This window comes from Cervus canadensis, chromosome 23 (assembly GCF_019320065.1).
Source record: "Cervus canadensis isolate Bull #8, Minnesota chromosome 23, ASM1932006v1, whole genome shotgun sequence".
Taxonomy (NCBI): domain Eukaryota; kingdom Metazoa; phylum Chordata; class Mammalia; order Artiodactyla; family Cervidae; genus Cervus; species Cervus canadensis.
This window is the reverse complement of record NC_057408.1, coordinates 56,191,250-56,215,551: the sequence shown is the minus strand read 5'-3', so window position 1 is coordinate 56,215,551 and position 24,302 is coordinate 56,191,250. Positions and strand designations below refer to the sequence as shown.

The following is a 24,302-nucleotide window of genomic DNA, read 5'->3' as shown; positions in this document are numbered from 1 at the left end:
GAGCCTCTGGACCAGCACGCCCCTGCTGCTACCTCAATTCTGACTCAGGAAGACCCACCTCAGGCTTCTGGCCTCCAGAACTGTGAGAGAAGAAATGCATGTTTTTGAAGCCATTCATGTGGCAACTTGTATCAGCAGTAGTAGGAAATGAGTAGATGGCATGTATTCTAATGCTTCAGAGGTTTGCTATAGTGATTTCATTAGGGTGGCTGAAATTGATCCATCTAAAGCAACATAAATAGTCAATTTAAAATTCCTTAATAAAAATCCTGGGAAATGAAATGTACATTCTATTGGGTTGAATAAAGGCAATTATTCCATCTTTTGTTGTCACTCTGAGTTGAGAGCACCAGCTGATCACAGAGACAGGGTGAGGGGCCCAAACTGAGAGAAAAATGAGGAAAGAAGCCGCAGGAATGAAACTGGGTTGAGCTCAAGCACCAGGTTCCAAATACAAGAGAGAAGTCAGGATGGTCGACATGCGTGGTTCCTGGAGATCTCACGGAGGGTGCTGGCCGAGCAGGTGTTGGGCCCAGGAAGCAGAGCACACAGGGGTCCTGAACTCGAGGCTGGGTCAGGCGAGGAGGAAAATGAAGACAGCAGACTCGCAGCACCCAGTGGGGACCACCCACCTCCACCACAATGCCTCTCACACAAACCCAGCCCCCACCCCCCACAGTGGGGAAGAGCCTGTTCCATTCCGGGGACACAGAGGCTAGGCTGGACAAGACACGCAGGAGGATATTAATCAGGTGAACCTCGCTGGCAGGACGGGGGAGAGGGGAGGGTACAGTGCAGGACACATGCGGACGTTTGCCCAGTTATAGCATAAGTGATTTTATTTATCTGGTCACTTCTAATCTTTTTACTATGACACATGTCAGACCTATACAAAAGAAGAGACATGGCCCATTTATCTGCACCCTCAACTATTTCCCCCCCGGGGAAGCAAGTCGCAGAGGACCTATCACTCCATCTCTAAATGTTTCAGTGTTGTCTGTAAAAGGTGAGGGCTCTACCTGACCAGTTTTAAATAAAAATACCCTAGCGCCTGTGTTTCAGCCCCCTCACCCAGCCTGCTTCTCCAGTCCCTCTCAGCTGTCTGGCTTTCCTTCACTTTGGAAGCACTGTAATCGGCCATCGGCTGGGACATCTGGGGAGCACCTCTGACAGCCAGGCTCCGATCAACACAGATTGCCAGGTGTCCTGGTCTTACCATTCACAAAGGACTCGTGAGTGTGTCCCTCGTCTCCAGGAGGTTCTGGAGTCCAGCCAGGTCTGGCCACATCTCTTGCAGTCCCTTCTTCATTCCAGGGTAGAAGCAAGTGAACTCAAGCTACCGGCAGGAAAGTGGGTTTTTGCAAAGTTATTTGAAATAGATAGCATCATAATTTCCAGACCACTTGTCCCTCCATGTGGTTAAACACTTGTGGAGAGCCAGGCATTGATTAGGTATTTCATTTATTTTTAATACTTTTTTTTTGGCTATGCCACGTGGCTTCTGGTATCTTAGTTTCCCGACCAGGTATTGAACCCTTACTATCAGCCCTAGTAAGGCTGATAGAAAGCGCCGAGTCCTAGCTGCTGGACCACCTGAGCTAGGTACTTTAAACGTTTCACTGAAACCTTCCTCTGAAGTTGGCACCATTACACATGACAATGACAATTCCCCCATTTTACAAATGAGCAACCTCAGGATCAAAAAGGTAGAGCCACTTGCCAGGGTTGACTCTAGAACACCCTGGAATACCAGCCCTGGTAGGTCTGGCTCCCACACCCATGCTCTGATGCATGACCCCAGGCCTCCCCCAACCTTCCTTCCCTCACCACCTTTGCCCTCTACTTCATGGCCAGCAAGGGGGGTGGCTGCTGGAACCTCGGTCCCTTTCCCCCCAGTACAGAGCACTTCACCACAATTCGGTGATGCATAGAGAGTAAACAGAGTCCTCACCTCTAAGCTTTTCAAATCTCAGGGTTCAATTTTGCAGAAAGTTAATGAAGCTTTGAATTCATGGGCTCTCATTGCCAGGACTCCCCAGGTCCCGGGAGGGGCCCTTTTGAAATGTCCACACAGACTTATGTTTTCATAAAATTGGCAAAAGTCAGTGATTTCTAAGTTATTTTTCTTAAACAGAAACATTGGGAGTTATGTAAGCTCCAGGCCCCATGACTAGGAAACTTCCTTGCAAACCTCCCTGTTCCCAGACACCTTTGTGGTCTTCCTTTGTCGGCTGGAGGCCTGAGGGGTCTGGGGGCGATGTTGAAAGGGGACCCCACAGTGGGAGAGCAGGAAGTGTGTGCCTGGCTTCAGATATTTGCATAGCTGGAATTTTCCCATAGGAATCCTGACATAGTATTTATGTGTAGTTGAAAGAATATGTTGACAATATTCCTCACGTACACTGTGAATTAAATGAGCTTTGAGGACAGGCCGAGGAAACCAGACAGAATATCGTTCCCATACAAAATATGTTCCAAATACCAATGGCCAACGTAAGATGATGCTATCTGGGCACCACTGCCGGAAGTGATTGTAACCACCTGCACGTGGGCAGACCCTCCCCTGCTGCAGGGCTCAGCCTGAGTATCTGCTTTGTGAGGCTCCCTGGACTGGCTCCAAGCTCCCGTCCCCTTGCGATCTGAAATTCCAACACGTTTATCTCTACGTCTCCTGTGGCACTTACTATAATACCTTCTCATTTGAATTATAGTTATTTGGGAACATGACTCAGCTTGCCTACTTCACTGCAAGTCCAGTGGGAAGGGCCTTTTCTTATTCATCTTGAAATTCCCTCAGCGCCTAAACACAAGTCCATAAATCCTCGTTGGCAGAGTGACTGAATGAATTTGTGATCTAGTGAATGAAATTTGTCAGGGGTCCATCTCTCTTCTGAACTTCTAACCACTTTTCTCTCTAGGAGTTAATTATATGATATATGTCCTATGAAGGGGCTTCCCTGATGGCTCAGCTGGTAAAGAATCCTCCTGCAATGCAGGAGACCCCAATTCAATTCCTGGGTCAGGAAGATCCCCTGGAGAAGGGATAGGATACACTCCAGTATTCTTGGGCTTCCCTGGTGGCTCAGTTAGTAAAGAATCCACCTGCAATGTGGGAGACCTGGGTTTGATCCTTGGGTTGGGAAGATCCCCTGGAGGAGGGCATGGCAACCGACTCCAACATTCTTGCCTGGAGAATCCCCATGGACAGAGGAGCGTGGTGGGCTGCAGTCCATGGGGGTCTCAAAGAGTTGGACAGGACTGAGTGACTAAGCACACATATGCCCTATGAAGGCTTTTGTTTTGTTTACTTCCTCTCCCCGAAAGAAGTTAAGCTTCTTTTATATATATATATATATATGTATATGTATATATAAATTAATTAATTTGGCCATGCTGCATCTTAGTTGCTTCGTGTGGGATCTGATGCTCTGACCAGGGATCGAACCTGGGCCCCCTGCATTGGGAGCGCAGAGTCTTAGCCACTCAATAACCAGTGAAATCCCTAAGCTTATTTAGAAAGGGATCTTGACCCTGGCTTTTTGCATCCTCCACAGTGTTGAATACTGGGGCCTGTGCAGAACAAGGGCTTAGTGAATATCGGTTGTCTGAATGATTACGCTTCAGGCAGAGGTACCTTAGAGTCTGTGGAATTGCACCTACTCTAAGGTGCCTTGATGAAATGGTCATCCAATCTCTGGCAGGAAAAATGAGCTGCCAGAGATTTGAGACTGACCGGCAGGACCGAGAACGTCCCCATTCTCTTAAACATCTTCACCATCAGGAGCAAGGTTGCCCTGAGACACGTTGAACTGCTGAAAATAAAGAAGTAATTTTTTTTTCTTTTTTTCTGTGCGTGGTTCTAGTAAATTTTTTAAAATTGAAATATAAATGATATACAATGTTGTCTTAATTTCTGCTGTATAGCAAAATGATTCATTTTTACATATATATATATTCTTTTTCATATTCTTTTTCCATTATGATTTATCTTAGATACTGAATACAGTTCCCTGTGCTACACAATAGGACCTTGTTGTTCATCCATCCTGTATGTAATAGTTTGCATCTGCTAATCCCAAACTCCCAATCCATCCCTCCCCTACCCTCCCTTCCCCACTTGGCCACCACCAGTCTGTTCTCTGTCTGTGAGTCTCTTTCTGTTCCATGGATAAGTTCATTTGTTGACACAAATTTTAGATTCCATACATAAGTGATATCATGTGGTATTTGTCTTTCACTTTCTAACTTACTTCACTTAGTTTGATCTTCTCTAATTGTATCCATGTTGCTGTAAATGGCATTATTTTGTTCTTTTTTATGGCTGAGTAGCATTAAAAGAGTAACTTCTTTAACTTTCAAAACAAAATCAAGGGTGAAAAAATCAAATAAAATCAAATATCAGGAAACTGAAAAGCAAAAGAGCACTTATGCTGTTCTATGCCCTGGTCTTAGATCAGAAACTTTTCTTATAGGGAAGCAGTGCTTTAGTATCAATTGTACTTCTTGCAGTGGGTGGATCCCTGGAGTTTTTAGCCCCACAGGCCTGGTGGGGAGTTGGTGGAATTAACTTCCTTTCCCTGCCTTGTTAATAACCTTAGACATCACAGGGTGTTCTGGCCTGAGGCCCCTCCTAGTACAGTTTGCACAAGGACAGGTGTGTTCAGGAATAGTCATAAAGCCGAGATACAGCCCCACAGGCCTCACCATCACAGGGCTGCACCACCGTGTCTATAAGCCGCTGCCAGCACATTCGCTCTCAAAGTGGTCTGAAATGAAATGGCACTTGTTGAAGAAGAGAGACATTCCATACGTTGTTAAGAACAACAGCTAGAAAAACGACTACCCAGTTCAGACTGTATTGAACAGTATCACCAGAACCACAACTGGTGACCCATGGGAGGGTCTCTGTAAAGTCAAATCAGGACAGGAAACACCAGGTCCGTGTGCAGAGAGAACCAAGTGCTCAGCGGGTCCGGAGCAAAGCAGGCTGAGTGTGGGCGCCGCCCCGACAGGCCTACTCTTGGGTCAGTGCCACTGTCCAGTCGCCTGTTTATAGAGAAGGAAAGTCAGGCCCAGGCGACATGGCAGGCAGCTGGAGGTCTTGATTCAACACTGGACCTGCTGGGGAGGGAGAAAGGAGATGGGGATGGAGGGATGGTGGGTGAGGGAACTGGAGCTCCACCTAGACTCTGTGCCTTTGAGGTCTTCTGCCTTTTCCGTTACCCCAGCCATGCTCCTCAAGATTACAGGTGGTAAAGGCTTCATAATCAGACAGATCTGGGTGGGACCCTTCCTGCTGACTCTTATCAATGCTACAAAATTGGGCAGGCTACTTACTCTCTCTCTAAGGTTCAACTTTCTCATCTTTTGGAGCTGGCATTTCCACATAGTATTATTGTGAACACCACGCATTGAGCACTGGGTCTGGATCACAGAAGATGCTCAGTAAATTATTTTCTCTTCACTCTTATCCACAGTCCACAGTGGGATTGCACATCCTATGACACCCAGCCTTGGGTATTTCTTTACTGAGTGTAGCCTGGAAGGAGCTTGGCTGGCTCCAGGGTATCAATAAGTGGTGGGCAGCCCCAAGTACATTTCTTTCCTTTGCATTCATGCAAGTCACCTTTTGTGGGAGCTAGGAGGGGGCTAAGGGACTGTGGGGATGTCCGTCCCCCTCATTTCCAGCAGCCCCCTCAGCTTCTCCAGCCCACTTTCTGCTCACTGCCAATTCTGAGTCAATTTACATTTGACTTTCTGATGAGAGACAGGAGAGCAACCATGTCACTCATCCCTATTACTGCCCTACACTTTGAGATTTCACGGGACAGCTACACATGGCCACCTCATGGCCTTCTGCACTGCCTGGACTTCCCTGGAGCACACTTGCTACCAAGCATTTGTGTTCTCCTGGCCGGAGGGAATAAATGAGAGATACTCAGCAACTCACTTGTCCTTGGTGCCCATGCCCAGTGAACTTCTGCAAAGTCTTCAGCAAACACGGATACAGTTGTGCAGAGAACTATGATCAAGCAGACTTTAAACAAGATGAAGAGGCATAAGGTCAAAGGAAAAATATAACAGAGGACAAACCAAGAAAGACAACTGTGAATGTCGCATAGCAGCACCTCTTCTAAAGGGGCCAGAGTCAGTATTCTCTCCTTTTGACACGAATGATTTGGTTTTGGTGCCAGTCTATCATTTTTTAGTGTCTGGGTTTTATTTTACAGAAATTGAGATGGTGGTATCTTGCCTAATTTTTTTTTTTATCTGTTATTTAAGAGACTCTCATATTGGGACCTTCCATTTTGGGGGCATTCTAAAAGATGGACATTTTGAAGTTACCCAGGTGACTACCAACAAGTACAGTTTTGACACTGTTGGGCCTGAATTCTGAAAGCAGGGGTTGAGGGCTGGTCAGTAGGGGACAGCGGTCATTTGTGGAGAAAGGAAGCTGAAAACTCAGAATCTTTATAACGAGAGGTAACACCATGTCATCCAGTAAGGTTTCAAACCTTTATTCCGTGAAATGAACGGTTAGAAAGCACAGAATACATTTTTAAGAGATTATACATCCGTCAGATGGACTTCCCAAGTGGACCAATGATAAAGAATCTGCCTGCCAATGCAGGAGATGCAAGAGACTAGGGTTCAATCCTTGGGTCAGGAAGATCCCCTGGAGTAAGAAATGGCAACCTGCTCCAGTATTCTTGCCTAGAAAATTCCATGGACAGAGGAGCCTCATGGGCTACAAGTCCATGGGGTCACAAAGAGTTGGACATGACTAACTGACTGAGCGCACACACACATACATCCATCAGAACAGAGCCACAGCAAACATTTAGTATAAAAGGAAGGAGGAGGAGGCTGCAAAAGGTGGGAGATTTTCCTTCAATTCATGTGGCTTTGTGTGAGTATTAGTAGTAATTAACAGGGAAGTCTGTCCTACTACTCGAAGATGGTTTAAAATTTTTAAAGAGAAGTGTGCTGACTTGTCGTTATGGATACATAATTCTGCGAGTGATTTATTAGATGTCTAAAAGTCATCATTTCCCCCAAACAACTGAGTATCAGCGTAGGGGACAAGATGGTTGTGTTTCTGCCTACAAATAATGTTGGTCATACTGATTACAGACACATTTGCTTTGCAGATGCACCTTTGAACTTGTTGCATGTGATGTGTTCTTTACCTTGACAAAAGGGCAGCAATGCATACATATGTGACATTAATGTGACAATACTGGGGGGATACTTTCTTGGAAGAGATTGGCCTTCTTGGAAAGGGTTTCAGTCTCTTCATAGAAAATGTTTTGATAGATTTAATATAAAATACAAACACATGAAAAGTACATGACCTGTAGTAGCAGAATTTTGCCTGCTTCAGCGAGATCCCCGTCTATAAAAGCATTTTCAGGTCTTCCATATACGAATTTCAGATCCCTTAAGGATAAGCAAGAGAAACAGAGATGTGGAGAGTGAAATATGCCAGACCTTTGGCTGAGAACTTGGACACTTTGTTCCACTTAATTTTCATCATGATTCCAGGAGCTGTGCGATCAGGGGCCATCCTAGAAAACGTGACGTTGTGCTGCTGCTGGTTGCAGCAGAGATAAGATGCTCTTTCTATCAACTCCTAATGTCTCTGTTACCAAAATATAGAAATAGAGCATGAAATTCTCTTCTCAGAGAATATGACTGGTAAACCATTTATATCTTGTGTAATTTTGAAAACTAGTGTAATATGGTAAAGTTTTGTCCATGAAAGGGAACCAAAGAGGAGTTTCTGTAGTCAAATGCAACTTGTATATCAGCTTGAGGTTGTAACTTAAATGATGAATATTATGAGACGGAGACATTAATAATAGACCTTCATATCCAATTGGGAAACATTAAATTTTTCCTACAGGTTTGGGGCTTATTTATTTTTAAAATGACACTTATATTTGAAATGATACTTCCTAGTGTCATATCTGCTCACATGATAACATTCTATGAGAGGCCAACAGTACAACTGTGAATTTATAGAAACGTTTCTTGGTCTTGTTTTCTGTACAATGTATGGTTTTTTACTTTGGAAGGATTGATGAAAGAAATCTAATAGGTTTATAGAAATGATTCCAAATGCTGAAGTGCTGCTGCTCATTCTTCATCCCTTAGGTCATTTTTATATAAGTGTATAAACATATGGGCGACACCCTGGCAACCACCACAGACACGTCAGCGGAGAGTCATCCGACGGCATTCCACAGGCCTGACCCCTCCCTGAGCGAGAGCCCGGAACACTGCCCTTCCTCTTCATGAAGGTGGAAACAATTAGACTATTTCTAATGTGCATCTAACTAATCGTGTAAGGGGAAAGAGAGACACTAAACACAAACTCTGTGGCTTCCATGGAATTTGATTCCTCTACGGTTACAAGAGGCTTCCCTGGTGGCTCAGATGGTAAGGAATCAACTTGCCAACCCAGGAGACACAGGAGGCGTGGGTTTGATCCCTGGCTCAAGAAGATCCCCTGGAGAAGGAAGTGGCAACCCATTCCAGTATTCTTGCCTGGCAACTCCCATGGACAGAGGAGCCTGGTGGGCTAGAGTCCATGGGGTCACAAAGAGTCGGACACAACTAAGAGAAGAACAACACAACTCAACAGCTACAAGGGCAGAATTGATTATGGATATTTCTGAATTGTCAAAACTGAGAAAATCGTCACTAAGGAAAAAAATATGAGACATCTACTAATTGCTGAGTCAATTAATAGACTGAGTGGATCCCTGGCTGAAGGACTAACCTGACAGTTTTCACATATTATCCTAGTGAAGCATTTGCATCTTGATTGAGCATGCTAGAAAGTTAAATCCGCTCAAGATTTAAGGAATATGCCCCAAATGGTGGCCCTTCAGGAATTCTATGCCCTGAGATGACAGGGAGCTATTTTGGGAAAGTCAGCTCCACACCCTCTACAGTTGCCCACTAGAAAGTTCAAGGGCTGGCTCTGAGAATTCTCACTGAAGATAATTAGATTATGTAAATAATTGGCATGTCATTCCATCCATGTGAAAGATTCCACGCAGAACATACTTGAACAGGATCTTCATATTTTACTTAACAATTGCTACTTTAGTAACCCTGGTCTCCAAATGTCTGGGCAAGCAGTAAAATGTTTCAGGTTAAACTGAAATGGAATTTCTTCTATGCATGTGGACTGCAGCCAAATTTGATCCTAGAAGTTATCCATGTAATATCCTGATCACACTTTACTAACTGCCCTTCTGATACCTGCTTGGTCCTCTCATCATGGATTCCTTCAATATAGTCTGTGGAGAGCACTTCCTCTGTCAGGCACAGCCCTTGTTACCAAGGCTACAGTAACCATGGTTACAACAGTGTGGGGACAGAAGGACCCTTGTTCTCATGGGTCTTACATTCTCATCCTGGAAAACAAGGAATTTACTATATTCTGTTTAAGGATAAATTTTAGATAAGAAGTTACAGGAAGTGAAAGTGAAAGTTGCTCAGTCATGTCCAACTTTTTGCGACCCCATCGACTATACAGTCCATGGAATTCTCCAGGCCAGAATACTGGAGTAGGTAGCCTTTCCCTTCTCCAGCGGATCTTTCCAACCCAGGGATCGAACCCAGGTGTCCCACATTGCAGGCAGATTCTTTACCAGCTGAGCCACAAGGGAAGCTACAGGAAAAATGTCAACTAAATTTAGGTGTATTTTTTTAACCCCTAAATATTTCTTGCCAGTTGGAAAGGTACGACATTGAATGACTCAGAATGATACAACAGTAGGCCAATTTTAGGCAACTGCTGGGAGAAGGCAATGGCACCCCACTCCAGTACTCTTGCCTGGAAAATCCCATGGATGGAGGAGCCTGGTAGGCTGCAGTCCATGGGGTCGCTAAGAGTCAGACACGACTGAGCGACTTCTCTTTCACTTTTCACTTTCATGCATTGGAGAAGGAAATGGCAACCCACTCCAGTATTCTTGCCTGGAGAATCCCAGGGATGGGGGAGCCTGGTGGGCTGCCGTCTATGGGGTTGCACAGAGTCAGACACTACTGAAGTGATTTAGCAGCAGCAGCAGCACAGAATTGTACAGAGCAAAACACTAGCTATCTCTTTAATCAATTGTTTTTGAAACATAGCAGTGGTTAATTTTATGTGTCAACCTAGTTAGGCCCCGGTACCCAGATATTTACTCAAATATTACTGTAGATGTTGCTGTGGACGTATTTTTTAGACAAGGTTGATGTTTAAATCAGTAGATGGAATAGCATAAATGACTCTCCAAAATGTGGTTGGGGCTCATCCAACTAGTCAAAGGCCTTTTCAAAACAAAACCTGAGGTCTTGCAGAGACGAGGGGATCCTGCAAGTCATGGCCTTCCATCTGCAGGACCATCTCCTCCTCAGGTCGCTAGCCTGCTAGCCCTGCAGGTGTGAGCTTGCTGGCCTTCATAGCAGCCAATTCCGTAAAATCTCTCTCCCTCTGTCTCTCTATTTGTTTCTCTTTTGGTCTCTCTTGGTCTCTATAGATAGGTAGAAGGATAGATAGATGGATGGATGGATGGGTAAATAGATAGAGGAGGACTAGATAGGTAGATTGATCAATCGATGAATTATAGATATATAAATATATCCTATTGGTTCTCTTTCTCTAGAGAACCCTGGTTAATGCAAGAACCTGCATCACTTTGAGAGATGCTGAGTCCTATGCAATCTGGAGTTCATTTCAAGACTTTAAAAAGCCAAGTGCATAAAAAAGAAAGAGCACAATTTGTGAGCTTTGCCCATTTACGGAGCATTTTTACACACGTATGATTAAATCTTCATGCAACTTTGAATTTCTCTTTATCACCAATTTTCTAATGAGGGACCAGAGCCTCAGAGAATTTAAACAACTTGTATAGGCTCATATGGCTAACACATCAGAAAGCTAGGAAACTAAACAAAATATGAAATCTAGTATGTTTTTAACTTTTGGAGAAATTTTCAAACATCAGAAAAGTGCAGAGAAGAATATAATGCGATCTACTCATTACTTAGATTTAACAATTAACATTCCATATGTTTTGGTCACATGATGTGAACAGCTGAATCATTGGAAAAGTCCCTGATGCTGGGAAAGATTGAGGGCAGAAGAAGAAGAGGGCGTCAGAAGATGAGATGGCTGGATGGCATCACTGACGCAATGGAAGTGAACTTGGGCAAGCCTTGGAAGATGGTGAGGGACAGGGAAGCCAGTCTATGGGGTCCATGCTGCAGTCCATGGGGTCACAGTCGGACACGACTGGGTGACTGAAAACAGCAACTCAATGCGCTTGCTGCATCTTTTTCTTTTCTTTTGTTGGAAAGTTTTCTTTTTTTATAGACGTATAATTTCACTTTCAGATACCTAGAATGTACTTCTGAAAAATAAGGACTTTGGGGGACTTCCCCAGCAGCCCAGTGGTTAAGACTCCATACTTTCAATGCAGGGGACATGGGTTCAATCCCTGGTTGGGGAACTAAGATTCCATATGCCATGAAGTGCAGCCAAAAGATTTTTTTTTTAAAGAACTTCTTCTTACTTGACTGTAGCAGCATTATTACACCAAACTTAATTAGCAATAATTCTCCTCTGACCCACTAATACTCAAATTTAATCAAATTTCTATAATCAAATTTCTACAATTGCACCAAATTGTCTTTGACAGCTGATTTATTCAAACCAAACTCCAATTGAGGTCATACCTTACATTTGGTTGCTCAAAAAACTTTTTAAATTCCCCTTTTAATCTAGAACAGTATTCCTCTCCCTGCTCTTAACCATGACATTTACCTGTTGGTATGAACTGCTGCCCCATTTAATCTTCGGCTTTCTAGAATTCTGCTTTCTCCAGAGGCTGGGTACCTGCTCCTTCATTCCCTGTATTTCCAGTAATCTGGAAGTTAGATGTTAACATTTGATTATATTCAGATTAAACACCTTCTTGTTCTATTATGTAACCCTGATTTTTCTACAGAAAGGTGTTACCCACACTAATGAGACATTTAGCTTTGTCAGTGACTTTTCTGTTTAGGGAAGTGAAGAAACCAGGAAATACATTCTTAGTGAAGGCGTTGGGTGACTCTGGCACGTCCAGTGCTCACGCAGGTTCACATCAGAAGGGTTTCTACCTCCTGCTGGGTCACCTACTGACTGAAGACCACTCAGATCCTAATCACTTTGTATAGTACATGAATGAGGCTCCGCTTATGAGAATACAAAGTAAGTGCTACTAGTCTGCCAGCCAGACTTTTCCCAGACATTCCCAGAGGAAGCAGTGACAGACAGCTAGCTGCCTGGGAAGAAGGAGCTCTTGTGGCTGCAGATTCGAATCCACAGACCCCAGGTAGGGATACACTTGTGGTCTGGCTCTATTATAAGCCCCTCCAATCAGCTGAATTGACCACTATTTGCAAAGGAATTTACTAAAAAGATAGGATTTCTGGAGTTTAAGGACTTTACCTTTCACATCTTTCTCCTTAATTGTATGTGTGTGTTAAGTCACTTCAGTTGTGTCTGACTCTGTGCAACCCTAAGGACTGTAGCCACCAGGCTCCTCTGTCCATGGGATTCTCCAGGCAAAAACTCAAGAATATTAGAGTGGGTTGCCATACACTCCTCCAGGGGATCTTCCCAACTCAGGGATGAAACCTGTGTCTCTTATGTCTCCTGCATTGGTAGGCAGGTTCTTTACCACTAGCACTACCTGGGAAGCACCTCCTTAATTGTACCTCTACCAATATTTTCTTTTCTATGGAAATAAATTGTAATTTCACTTCTAAAGACCGAGTCAGCATGAGATGGAAAATGTTCATTCCATGCTTAACTCAAGAGACATTTTTGCTTGTTTCAAATATTGGGAGAAACTAGGCCACAGGAGAGAAAACTAATATGTACCTTCTTTAAAAACACTTGCAAATTCCTTTGGACAATAGCTGCCTGAAAGTGTTAGATCTGAGGGTGCTGAGTTTGAGTCAGTAAACAGTGGAGTGCCCCCAAAGTGTGAAGTAGTTCATCAGGGGCTTTGTGGGGACTGCAGGAAGGCCCTCCGTTTGTAATCATGCCTGCGACCAACCTCAGAGGACAGGATGCCCTGCCCAACACTGCTGGGGTGTGTTTCATGCAGGAAGTTCTTTCAAGTGGCTTTGTGAGTTGATGTCTGGTACCCGGGGAAGCCATTCCCAGATGCTTTCACAGCTTTGCATCTCGTTGGGCTCCCCAAACACCTAAAGTTCAGAGGGCCATTCTGCGGGAGGTCACAGTCATGGGGTGGCTCTTCAGGGGGCAGAGGGAGAAGAGCACATGGATCCAGAGACCCTGGAGGTTTCCAGAACGTAGTCCCCGATAGGAGGGGCACCACGATCCCTATTTCACAAAGAAAGTTTGTTAAGTCCCTTTTGTAAACGATGTGCCTGGCAGATACAAGTCCTTAATAATGACATGTTTTCTCAGTTAACCAACAGGTGAATTAAGGTCACACAGCTGACAAGTCCCTGATGCTGGGAAAGATTGAGGGCAGAAGGAGAAGAGGGGGTCAGAGGATGAGATGGCTGGATGGCATCACAGATGCAATGGGCATAAACTTGGGCAAACTTCGGGAGATGGTGTGGGACAGAGAGGCCTGGCGTGCTGCAGTCCATGGGGTCTCAGAGTCAGACACGACTGGGCGACTAAACAACAACAAAGCTGACAGGTGGCAGATAGGGTTAGGGCCCCGCTATTCTTTCAAGCCCAAGTTTTGCATGTTCTGTGTTGATTATATATGACCATAGCAGCTTGCTTGTGGTATTTAAGCAGCAAGTAGCTCAGCCCCGTTCCTTGATGTGTAGGACTCAAAGGAAGGCTTTTAATCCAGGATGAGACCAGCAACGTTGGGGATATTCCAGGGAATTTTCTTCTCCTTTGACTTAAGAATATGCCCCATGACTGACTGATTCAATTCAGACACTATGTCTCACATATGAATCTTACCAGAAAGAGCAATAGCATTGTTCTTTAATTTGCGAAAGCAGATTTGTCTGCTCCTCCCCTGCCTTGCAGGGGAGGTGAGAAAGGCCAGATTCTAGATGTCACTTCAGCATTCCCACAGGTACAGATGCTTTTTATTTTTATATTTTTTATTTTTTGAAGATGCTTTTTGAGAAGGATTAATTCAGCATCTTTGATTTGCTGTATTTTTCATCTGAATTCTTTTTTAAAATTTTATTTTATTGAAGTATGGTCGAGTTACAATGTTGTGTGAGTTTCTACTGTAGCAAAGTGCTTCCGTTGTAAATATATATATATATATATTCTTTTTCATATTCTTTGATTATGGTGTATCATAGAACATTGAGTATAGCCCCCCGTGCAATACAGTAGGTCCTTGTTGTTTATACTTTTCTGTTCTTAACATAAGGCTATAAACCCTGCTGTGAGATAGGGAAGAAGAACTTAGACCCTCGGTTCTGATCTAGACCTGCAGCCTCTCCCAGCCTTTCACATCCCAGGGCTGCAGAGCTAGGTCTGAAAGGGTTCATGGGCCTTTCGATTTGTTGTTCCCCCTTTTCTTGAATTCAAAGGTGTCTCCTGTGGAAACAAGCATATATTCTAATGACATGAAGTTGTGAAAATCTCAAGGTGCCCCTCCTATTTTTAAACTTTTTCATTGCACAGTAGTATGTGTTCAGAAGAGGAAGTTTGAAAATCTGTAAAGAAGCCATGGCTTTTAATGCAAACTTGTGAGATGAGTCCACGCTTTCACCACAAGCTTTCTGTGTGTCATGGGTCCTCTAAGTGTGGCCTCTAGACCAGCAGCGTTGGCAGGTGTCAGAAATGCACGGCCTCAGGCCCCACCACAGACCTACTGACTCAGAAACTCTGGGGTGGGGCCGGGCGCTCTGAGCTTTGACCAGCCCTCCAGGGAATTCTTAGAAAGTTACAGTGCAAGACCACTGATGAAAGAACCACGAAAGGCACTCAGCAGGCAGCAGGGCTCCCTAACCTGAGAGAAAATTCCTGTAAACCCAAGCATGTCAGTTGTGTACTCTTCTCAATATGATACTTGTCAAAATAGCTAATGTCCTTAAATAATCATCTCTTTAGTCAACAAAGAGGGACTAAATGGGGCTGAAGGACTGATGCTGAAGCTGTAACTCCAATACTTGGCCACCTGATTCAAAGAACTGACTCATTGCAAAAGACTCCTGATGCTGGAAAAGATTGAAGGCAGGAGAAGGGGACAACAGAGGATGAAATGTTTGGATGGCATCACTGACTCCATGCACATGAGTTTGAGCAAGCTTCTGGAATTGGTGATGGAGAGGGAAGCCTGGCCTGCTGCAGTCCATGGGGTCACAAAGAGTTGGACATGACTGAGCAACTGAACTAAACTTAGTCAACAAAACAATTAAATAACTACGATACAGAAATCGCTCACACCTCCTGGTGCTGGTCCTCTGGTACGAGACAAATGCAGCAGCGTGGCCGGCAGACGAGAGGACTGGATATGGAAACACAGCCCAGGAACCCTTTCACTGCATGGCCAGACCTGCAGATAAATGTCAGATGTGCCGTTTGAATACGTTTCTCACAACAGGTTTTGACTTTGGCCAATGATCACGGATTAACCAAAATATGCTGATAAGGAATCTCTTCATCCTGCCAAACTAGCTTTCCCTGGAGGCAAACCTATAAATGGACAGAGAACCAGGCCCTCAGTGAATTTCACTCTCCTTAAATCAGCTCCCATAGAGATGTTTATGTAAAATAAAAGGCAAAAGAATCACGCCAAAAATGTGTGCCAGTCAGTCCAAAGACATTAAGCACAGATTGGAAGTAAGTCAGAAATGATGACCACTATTTAGAATTCAAAAATTAAGAAGTTCCTTCTTGCTTCCACATCGTCTGTACACCTACTTTTGAAAACTTTTGACTGACTTGGAAGGGTTGGGTTTGTGAAGCCCAGAAGGACTTGGCTTTTTATGAATGATGCAGCTATGAATGTGAGTGTGCAAATATCTGAGTCCATGCTTTCAGTTCCTTGGGGGTATATACCCAGGAGCGGAATTACTGGATTATCTGGGGACTCCATGTTCAATTTTTTTTGTGACACCGCCACACTGTTTCCCACAGCAGCTGCATCATTGTACATTTTCGCCAGCAATGCATCAGGGTCCCACCAGTTTTGCCATGCTCTTGTCAGTGCTCACAGTCTCCTTCCTCCTTCCCTTCCCTCCTAATAATAGTCATCTTAGTAAGTGTGAAGTAGTATCTCACTTTTTGTGGCTTTGATTTGCATTCCCCTAGTAATTAGTGATATTGAGCATCTTTTCATGTGCATATTGGTCATTCATGTATCTTCTACGTCTGTTGCCCACTAAACATGTAAAATACGTTTTATTTACTGTAATTCAAAGGAAGAGTTCTGACAAACCATTCCAATATTCTTGCCGTGAGAACCACATGAACAGTATGAGAAGGCAAAAAGATATGACACCAGAAGATGAGCCCCTTCAGGCTAGAGAGCATTATCAATTCAATGGACATGAGTTTGAACAAACCCTGGAAGATAGTGAAGGACAGGGAAGCCTGATGTGCTGCAGTCCATTGGGTCACAAAGAACAACAAGAGAACTCATTTCTTATAGCTCTTTAATATATAGACCATATATTTTCATCTTATCAGAGGCTACTGTCTCTTATCAACCCACATTGATTTGGGAGATGTTGAAAAATATTAAGAAACTGTAGACAATCACATGACACATGTCAACAGGCACACACACACCACGTTTATTCATGACGCACATTTGAGCAATCTCCTGAATATATATCACGGTCAAACACCTAATGACCAAATCTTAAAAACAACATTTAACCAAAGGTAGGAGAACTCCCACTTCACTCCAGTGTTAATTGTTCAGTCATGTCCAACTATTTGCAATCCCATGGACTACAGCCCACCAGGCTCCTCTGTCCATGGAATTCTCCAGGCAAGAATAATACTGGAGTGGGTGGCCATTCCCTTCTCCAGAGGATCTTCCCAACCCAGGGACTGAACCCAGGTCTCTTGCATTGCAGGCAGATTCTTTATGTCTGAGCCAACAGAGAAGCCAGAAGATGAATATCACCATCACAGATTGAGTTTCTGAAATACAAAAATAAATGGCATGTTATAAAAAATTTAATTAGGATTATAATTTTATCCTTAAATATTTTAGTAACCTATATTTTAAAGTTTGACATTTCAGTGTAGAAACAAAACTTGTCAATGTCGTCATCTGCAAAGTCACTTTCACAGTCACTCTGCTGCACATTTGAGACTAAATCGTCACCAGTGCAGTGGTGACAGCCCTACTCCTCGTGCACGCGTGCCTGTACTCAGTCGCTCAGTCGTGGGATTCTCCAGGCAAGAACACTGGAATGGGTTGCCATTTCCCACTCCAAGGAATCTTCCCCATCCAGGGATTGAACCTGCGTCTTCTGCACTGGCAGGCAGATTCTTTACCACTGCGCCATGTAGGAAATACAACCTTTGTGCATAACATAATTACTTCAGGAAAATGATTTTCAATACATATTTGCTTCAAGGTATTGACTACCTAGGAAAATCTTAAAACTATCTTATATCTTCAATTACAAAAAAAAATGGCTGGCACACCATAGCAAATATTTTGATAGGCTTTTTGTTTTGATGTGTAGTTTCTATAGGCTTAAATCTATAAGGAATTGTTGGAATACTTCCAAGAATTCTTGGAAGTATTCTTGTAGCATCTATTTTTTTTTTTTTAGCATCTATTTTTAAGTTTATTACAAGAAACAATTTCATGAAGAATGAAAAGACACTTGCTCCTTGAAATAAAAGCTATTACAAACCTAGACAGCATATTAAAAAGCAGAGACATTACTTTGCCAACAAAGGTCCGTCTAATCAAAGCTACTCCCAGTAGTCATGTATGGATGTGAGAGTTGGTCTATAAAGAAAGCTGAGCGCTGAAGAATTGATGCTTTTGAACTGTGGTGTTGGAGAAGACTCTTGAGAGTCCCTTGGACTGCAAGGAGATCCAACCAGTCACTCCTAAAGGAAATCAGACCTGAATACTCACTGGAAGGACTGATGCTGAAGCTGAAACTCCAATACTTTGGCCACCTGATGCAAAGAACTGACTCATTGGAAAAGACCCCTGATGCCAGGGAAGATTGAAGGCAGGAGAAGGGGATGACAGAGGATAAGATGGTTGGATGGCATCACCGACTTGATGGACATGAGTTTGAGCAAGCTTCTGGAGCTTAGAAATCTTCTGGATGATAGAAAGGGAAGCCTGGCCTGCAGGGATCCATGGGGTTGCAAAGAGTCCGACACCAACAAAACTGACAAGTTTGGAATCGCTGTATCATCACTACTACCCTGTATTAGTAATCAAATGTTTATAAAAATGTGTTGGCTTCAAAAGTATACGATGTTCTTTCTCAAATTAACTATCTAAAACAGTCTTTGTAAAATAACAGCTTTCACGATATTCATTAACGTTGCAGCATGACTCTGGCAGTTATAAATGTATTGTGCATTAAGAGCTCTTTGACAGAATTTCAACAGAGGAAGCATATAAGGAGATTTTCCTCCATGTTTAGATTGCTTAATTATATTTGAAACGGCATCTTCTGATAATAGTAACAAAACCAGGTCACCGTTACTCCCATTATTGACAACGCCACACCCGATTGGAGGTGCACATGTGGTCGCTGAGCAGCGCAGGCTCGGGGATGCCGGAAATGACGTAGGAGCAGCGAGGGTTGCCCACGCCCCCCCCCCACCCCCATGCTGCAAGCCCGCTGAAGTTAAACAGCACCAAGGCTAGAGTCAAACGCCGTGACCTCCCCAAGATACTCTTCATTTATGTCTAAACCGGCAGAAACATGGAAGTGAGAGCTGTGCCGTCCCGAGCTGCGTTAAACGGGGGGGATAGGCGTCCTTTCCGATTGCGTACGCGCACTGACATCTGCAGAAAGGAAGCCCTGGCGCTCCCCTGGGTACCCTCGGTGCCCCCGACGGCGGCGACGGGGACGCGCAGGTGCGCGCAGCGGAAGGGGACCCGGGGGCTCTCTGTGCGTCCCACCACGTGTAGACAAGGTCTCTGCACTTTACAGGGATTCACTGCTGAGACCCTCACAGTAGCCCGCGGGAAAGGCACTTGCAGGTTACCACTTGCACTTTGCAAACCTGGGAGCCACTTCGGAAGGGGGTGAAGCGACCGATCCACATCCACCGACCCAGGACGCGGAGCCCCGGCCTCTGAGTAGAGCCGCGCGCCTCTTTCTCTCTCCAGTTCAAGGCTCGCGGACTCTCACCCGAAGGGCTTGTGGGGGAGGAGCGGGGCGGGCGGCGGGCTCTGCATCCTAACGGGCGGCCGAGGGTCCGGAGGGGAGGGGAGAAACTAGGGGCGCGCGGTGCCTCTCACCTGCCTGGGAAACACGGCTTCAAAATCAAAAGTAGCACGAATAATCAAATTACATCAGGTAAAAGCTTCCTCTTTCACTTTCCCCGCCCTCGCCCCACCCCCCACTTCTTCCTCGTTTTCCTCTCCTCCCCGCCCCTTCCCCACCTCCTCCCCGTTTCCTTCCTTTCTCTCCCTCCCCTCCACTTCTTTATTTTTGCCTAAAGACAGTACGGGCTTCCGTGGTAGTTCAGATGTAAAAAGCGTCTGCCTACAATGCGGGAGACCCGGGTTTGATCCCTGGGTCGGGAAGATGCCCCGGAGAAGGAAATGGCAATCCACTCCAGTGTTCTTACCTGGAAAACCCCAAGGACTGAGGAGCCTGGTAGGTCCTTCGGGTCGCAAAGAGTCGGACACGACGGAGCGGCTTAAACTGAGCATATTTAAAAATTTTAGGTGCTGGGTTAGATTTTGTGACCCAAATTTTTCAGGAAGAGGCAAATTCTTTAATAACATTTTTAAAAATTGTGTGCAAGGGGAAGATATATAACGTTAAATTTACCATCTTACACCATTTTTAAGTATACGATTCTGAAGAGTTCAGTGTATTTACTAAGCACACACTGTGCTTAGTAAGCTTTTAAAAGTAAAACATGCATACAGAAAAAAACGGCCCAAATCATAAGACATAGCATGAAAAATGATCACAAAGCATTCATGCACGGGCAAACTCCATGCAGTCTAAGAAATGGAATGTTACCAATACCTGGAAACTCTGCTCCCAGCTCTGCTGTTCTGCTTTTGTCTTTCTCTTACCACCTTAGATCGCCACTGTTATCAGGCATCCACACATGTGGACCACTGCACAGGGCCCAGGTTCCATCCCTGATGGGGAAACTAAGATCCTTCAAGGTGAAGGGCAGGGCCAAAAAAAAGTGAAAAGATGGTGAGTGAAAGCCACTCAGTTGTGTCCGACTCCTTGCGACCCAGAATTCTCCAGGCCAGAATACTGGAGTGGGTAGCTGGTCCCTTCTCCATGGGATCTTCCCAACCCAGGGATCAAACCCAGGTCTCCTGCATTGCAGGCAGATTCTTTACCAGCTGAACCACCAGAGAAGCCCAAACAGTCTCTAATGAAACATGGGACATCTGGTGAAGGGTCACTACTAAGGCCCAGAACTGATACAAGCAAAATATTACATAAGAAAGATAATTTTTTGCATCCTTGGCCAGAAGAAATCATAAAAGGCTAGTTAGGAAGTTGCTAGTATGGTTTTTAAGCAGCTTATCCCTTAGGGTGTTAGGTGAGAACAAAGGAAAAGAGTGACTCCTAAAATGTTTCAGTGGTCAAAATCAGCAGGGTACAGAGAGACGACCCAACTGGAGTTAAGATGATCCCAAGACTGTACATGTGAAATGACAGAGGCTTTCCTGAGGCTTTCCTTTTCCTTCTCTTTCTCGGCCAGCTTGTCTGGCTGAGAGACAAATTTGATGGAAAAGTCATGAACATGATGACATACAGATCCTATTAGCATCATTTAGAATTAGTATTCCAACATTTGAATTCCAACTCTGATATTTTCTGACTTTCATAAAATTTTAACCTCTCTGAGCTTTTATTTTTAAAACATAAAATAGGTAAATATCAATACCTACTTCTTAGAGTTGTTTTAAGGATTAAATCTGAAAAGCACTTAGCATAATATCTAATACATACATCTCAAGAATGTTTTAAGATGTACTTACTACCATTGGGGGAAGCTGGGTGAAGGGTACACAGGACCATCCTGTACATTTTTTGCAACTTCCTATGAATCTGTAATTATTTCAAAATAAAAAGTTAAAAAATGGAGTAGCTATCTTTTGTATGAATTTCATTGTGTTATGGCCCCAGTGGACTTCCCTCCTGGCTCAGCCAGTAAGGAGTCTGCCTGCAATGCAGGAGACCTGGGTTCAATCCCTGGGTGGGGAAGATCCTCTGGAGAAGGAAATGGTAACCTACTCCAGCATTCTTGCCTGGTAAGTCCCATTGACAGAGGAACCTTACAGGCTACAGCTCATGGGGTCGCAGAGTGGGACACAACTGAGGAATTTCACTTCTCTCTCTGTATGGTACCAATATATGTATATTTATTTTTCAATCAAATAAAGGAACCAACGACCAGGAACAGAGGAATTTTGTTACAGAGAGTTACACAGAAGTGAAATTGGAATGGAAACTCTTTCCTCTGAATCACAGAACCAGAGGGCAGCCATAGTATGAGAAAGACTTTAGAATCAAGACATAGTTTAATCACTGAGCTTATCTGGGTTTGAGTATGTAGTTTGCTTATAATTTTTTCCTGGTTCAACGTGACTCATCCATCCAGATTCAGAATAATAAACATTTCCTCAAGCACGTACTCCACCAGACACCAAGGACAGGCTCTTCCACATTGCTTTGAGCTTGATTGCCACTGGTGCCTTGCGCATTTTGAGAGAAAGGCATAAAGAAAACCAATACTGCCATCAATGCTTGCTATTTCACATCTTAGCTTTCCTAATGAAATTAAAATGTGTGGAACAAACTGGACGGGTGCCGTTCCTCAGCTGGAATAACTACAGAATTCCTTGATGCAGAATCCTTTTGGTTCTATTCATCTGGAGCGTGGTGAAAGAAATGGAGTCCTTAACATGGTGGATGAGAAACAGGGTTTACTTTCCTTTCTACTTGGTTACAGTGGTGGTTCCAGGTTGCACTGTTCTGCTCAGAACAAGCCTAGGCTGGGGAACCTGCAGCCTGGTGACGGTGGACAGAGCTGAAGTTCTGTACATCTCAGGGCAGCCTCGGACCCCTATAAACGGAGAAAGGACAGCCTGAGTAGGGAGAACTCTGGCTCAGTTTTGTGGCTGTTTCCTCCCTCTCTTCTTTATTCTTTCTTTTCCTAAGGTGGTGTGAGAAAATGTGAATAAAAAGAGTCCAGTGTCTTTGAAAAACAAAACCAAACTATGAAAGCTCTAGGAAAAACTAAGAACTCACAATTGGGAATTTCATCTTGACACAGAGCTTAAATGGGACTTAAAAGAAGCATAGAAAAGAAAGATAACAGAAACTTCACACAAATACTTATCTTTATACAATTTGCCAAAATATGTACAGGAGGCTTTGGGTAAGAGATTGGAAATTAATCAAAAAAAAGGAAAATATTTGTTCTTCAAATAGTTCTTGAAGAACAAATAAACCTGGCTTAAAAAAAAAAAACCAGAGATGAATGAAAATAAAGGTTAAAAAATTTAAAAACCATTTTTATTGTAAAAGCATGTCTCCATTATCAGATTGATTCATTTATCACTATTCAAAACAATAACTAAAAGATCTGCCTTTTACATACTTTTCACTTTAGGAAGGACCATCCTGAAGAAAAAATAAACCGCTCAATTACCAATTCAAAAATTAATAAATGACATAGCAAGCAATGTCAGGTAGGTTTTTTATTAGCAATATTTTCCCATGATACTTATGTTTGCAATAGTAAACATACTTATTGTTTCAACAGCCAAGTTTATAAATTTCCAAGGCTCCTTGGCTACTCATAAAAGTCTTCACTATCATTTGGAGGAGGACTTCTCAAAAATCCAGGCCTTAGTAGCCATGGTTGGATAACACTTTTGAAAGCAGTGACATGTGAATTCCCCCTGTTTTGCAGAATTTTAGGGGCAGAGCAGGTGAAGGACGCAGACTCTGGGTTGTGCTCTGATCTCCAGGCACACAGCTCGGCATCCACCGTCTACACTGTAAGTGCAGTTGGGGTAAGGCCATAGTACAACAATGACTGTTCTTTAAATGTCATTTACTATGAGGAGGAAGCAGAGCACCCTTTACAAATACTGGTGTAAAAACCATTTACTGTATCTTTGAGCAAGGACTAGAGAATGAGAGAAAAATCACATGTAAGAAACGTGCTTGTGCTGACCCATGAATAAGAACGTCCTCACTGAAATGTCTAAACACTGAGCTGCCTCCAGGGACCTGCTGTAATGTGGGATACAGGTAAGACAATAATCAAATGCACAGCTCCTGAACAATATGGATACAATTACACAGCCCCTCCTCCTTGGCTGCCTTCCCAGAGAAAGTAAGATAAAACTCACTGTGCAGCCTTGCTTACCCAAGGCAGAGTTTTAGTCGACCTATATAGGCCAGGCTAGCATTTGGTGTTCACTTGCTCAGGCGTGTCCGACTCTTTGTGGACATAGACTGCAGCACGCCAGTTCCTCTGTCCTTCACTCTCTCTCTTGGAGTTTGCTCAAACTCATGTCCATTGAGTCGGTGATGCCATCCAACCATCTCATCCTCTGTCACCCCCTTCTCCTGCCCTCAATCTTTCTCAGCATCAGGGTATCTTCCAATGAGTCCGCTCTTCACATCACGTGGCCAAAGTATTTGTAACATAACATCTGTTTTATCACCATCACTAAGTCTTACTCTACTGGGTGGATCGCCTAGATGGTCCCCTTCACCTCCATGTGTGTCTGGGGGCCAAAGCCTAGCTGGCACTGTAGATTCTGTGCTGCTGCAAGGAGACCCCCAGCTAGTGGAAAGACCCCAATGCCCTGCCCTCCTCTTTCGACCCAGGATTACTGAGGTACCATTAGCAGGGCAAAGCTCTCATGGACTGAGTCAAGTGACAGTTGTGAATTTCTAACTCCTTGTCACATTGAGAGTGAGTATCAGCTGAATTCACATACAAGTGTTCCGCAAGGAAGGAGAGAACTAGATGGTGGCCATTTGGCTTTTAGTTTTAATTATTTTGTTACACTAGACACACACCTAGAGTTAGAGATGCTATTCCAGTTTTTCTCTCTCAGAAAATATTA

The 24,302-nt window shown here is 43.9% G+C and overlaps 1 long non-coding RNA gene across 1 annotated transcript; it reads right to left on the bottom strand.

Moving 5' to 3' along the window:
* Nucleotides 1-16,789: 16,789 nt before the first annotated feature.
* On the bottom strand, nucleotides 16,790-19,544 carry LOC122425866. Its single transcript, XR_006265035.1, has 2 exons — nucleotides 19,470-19,544; nucleotides 16,790-17,158 (listed from the first exon to the last, which is right to left on the bottom strand). It is a non-coding gene; the product is annotated as an uncharacterized LOC122425866 (long non-coding RNA).
* Between the last annotated feature and the right edge of the window lie 4,758 nt (nucleotides 19,545-24,302).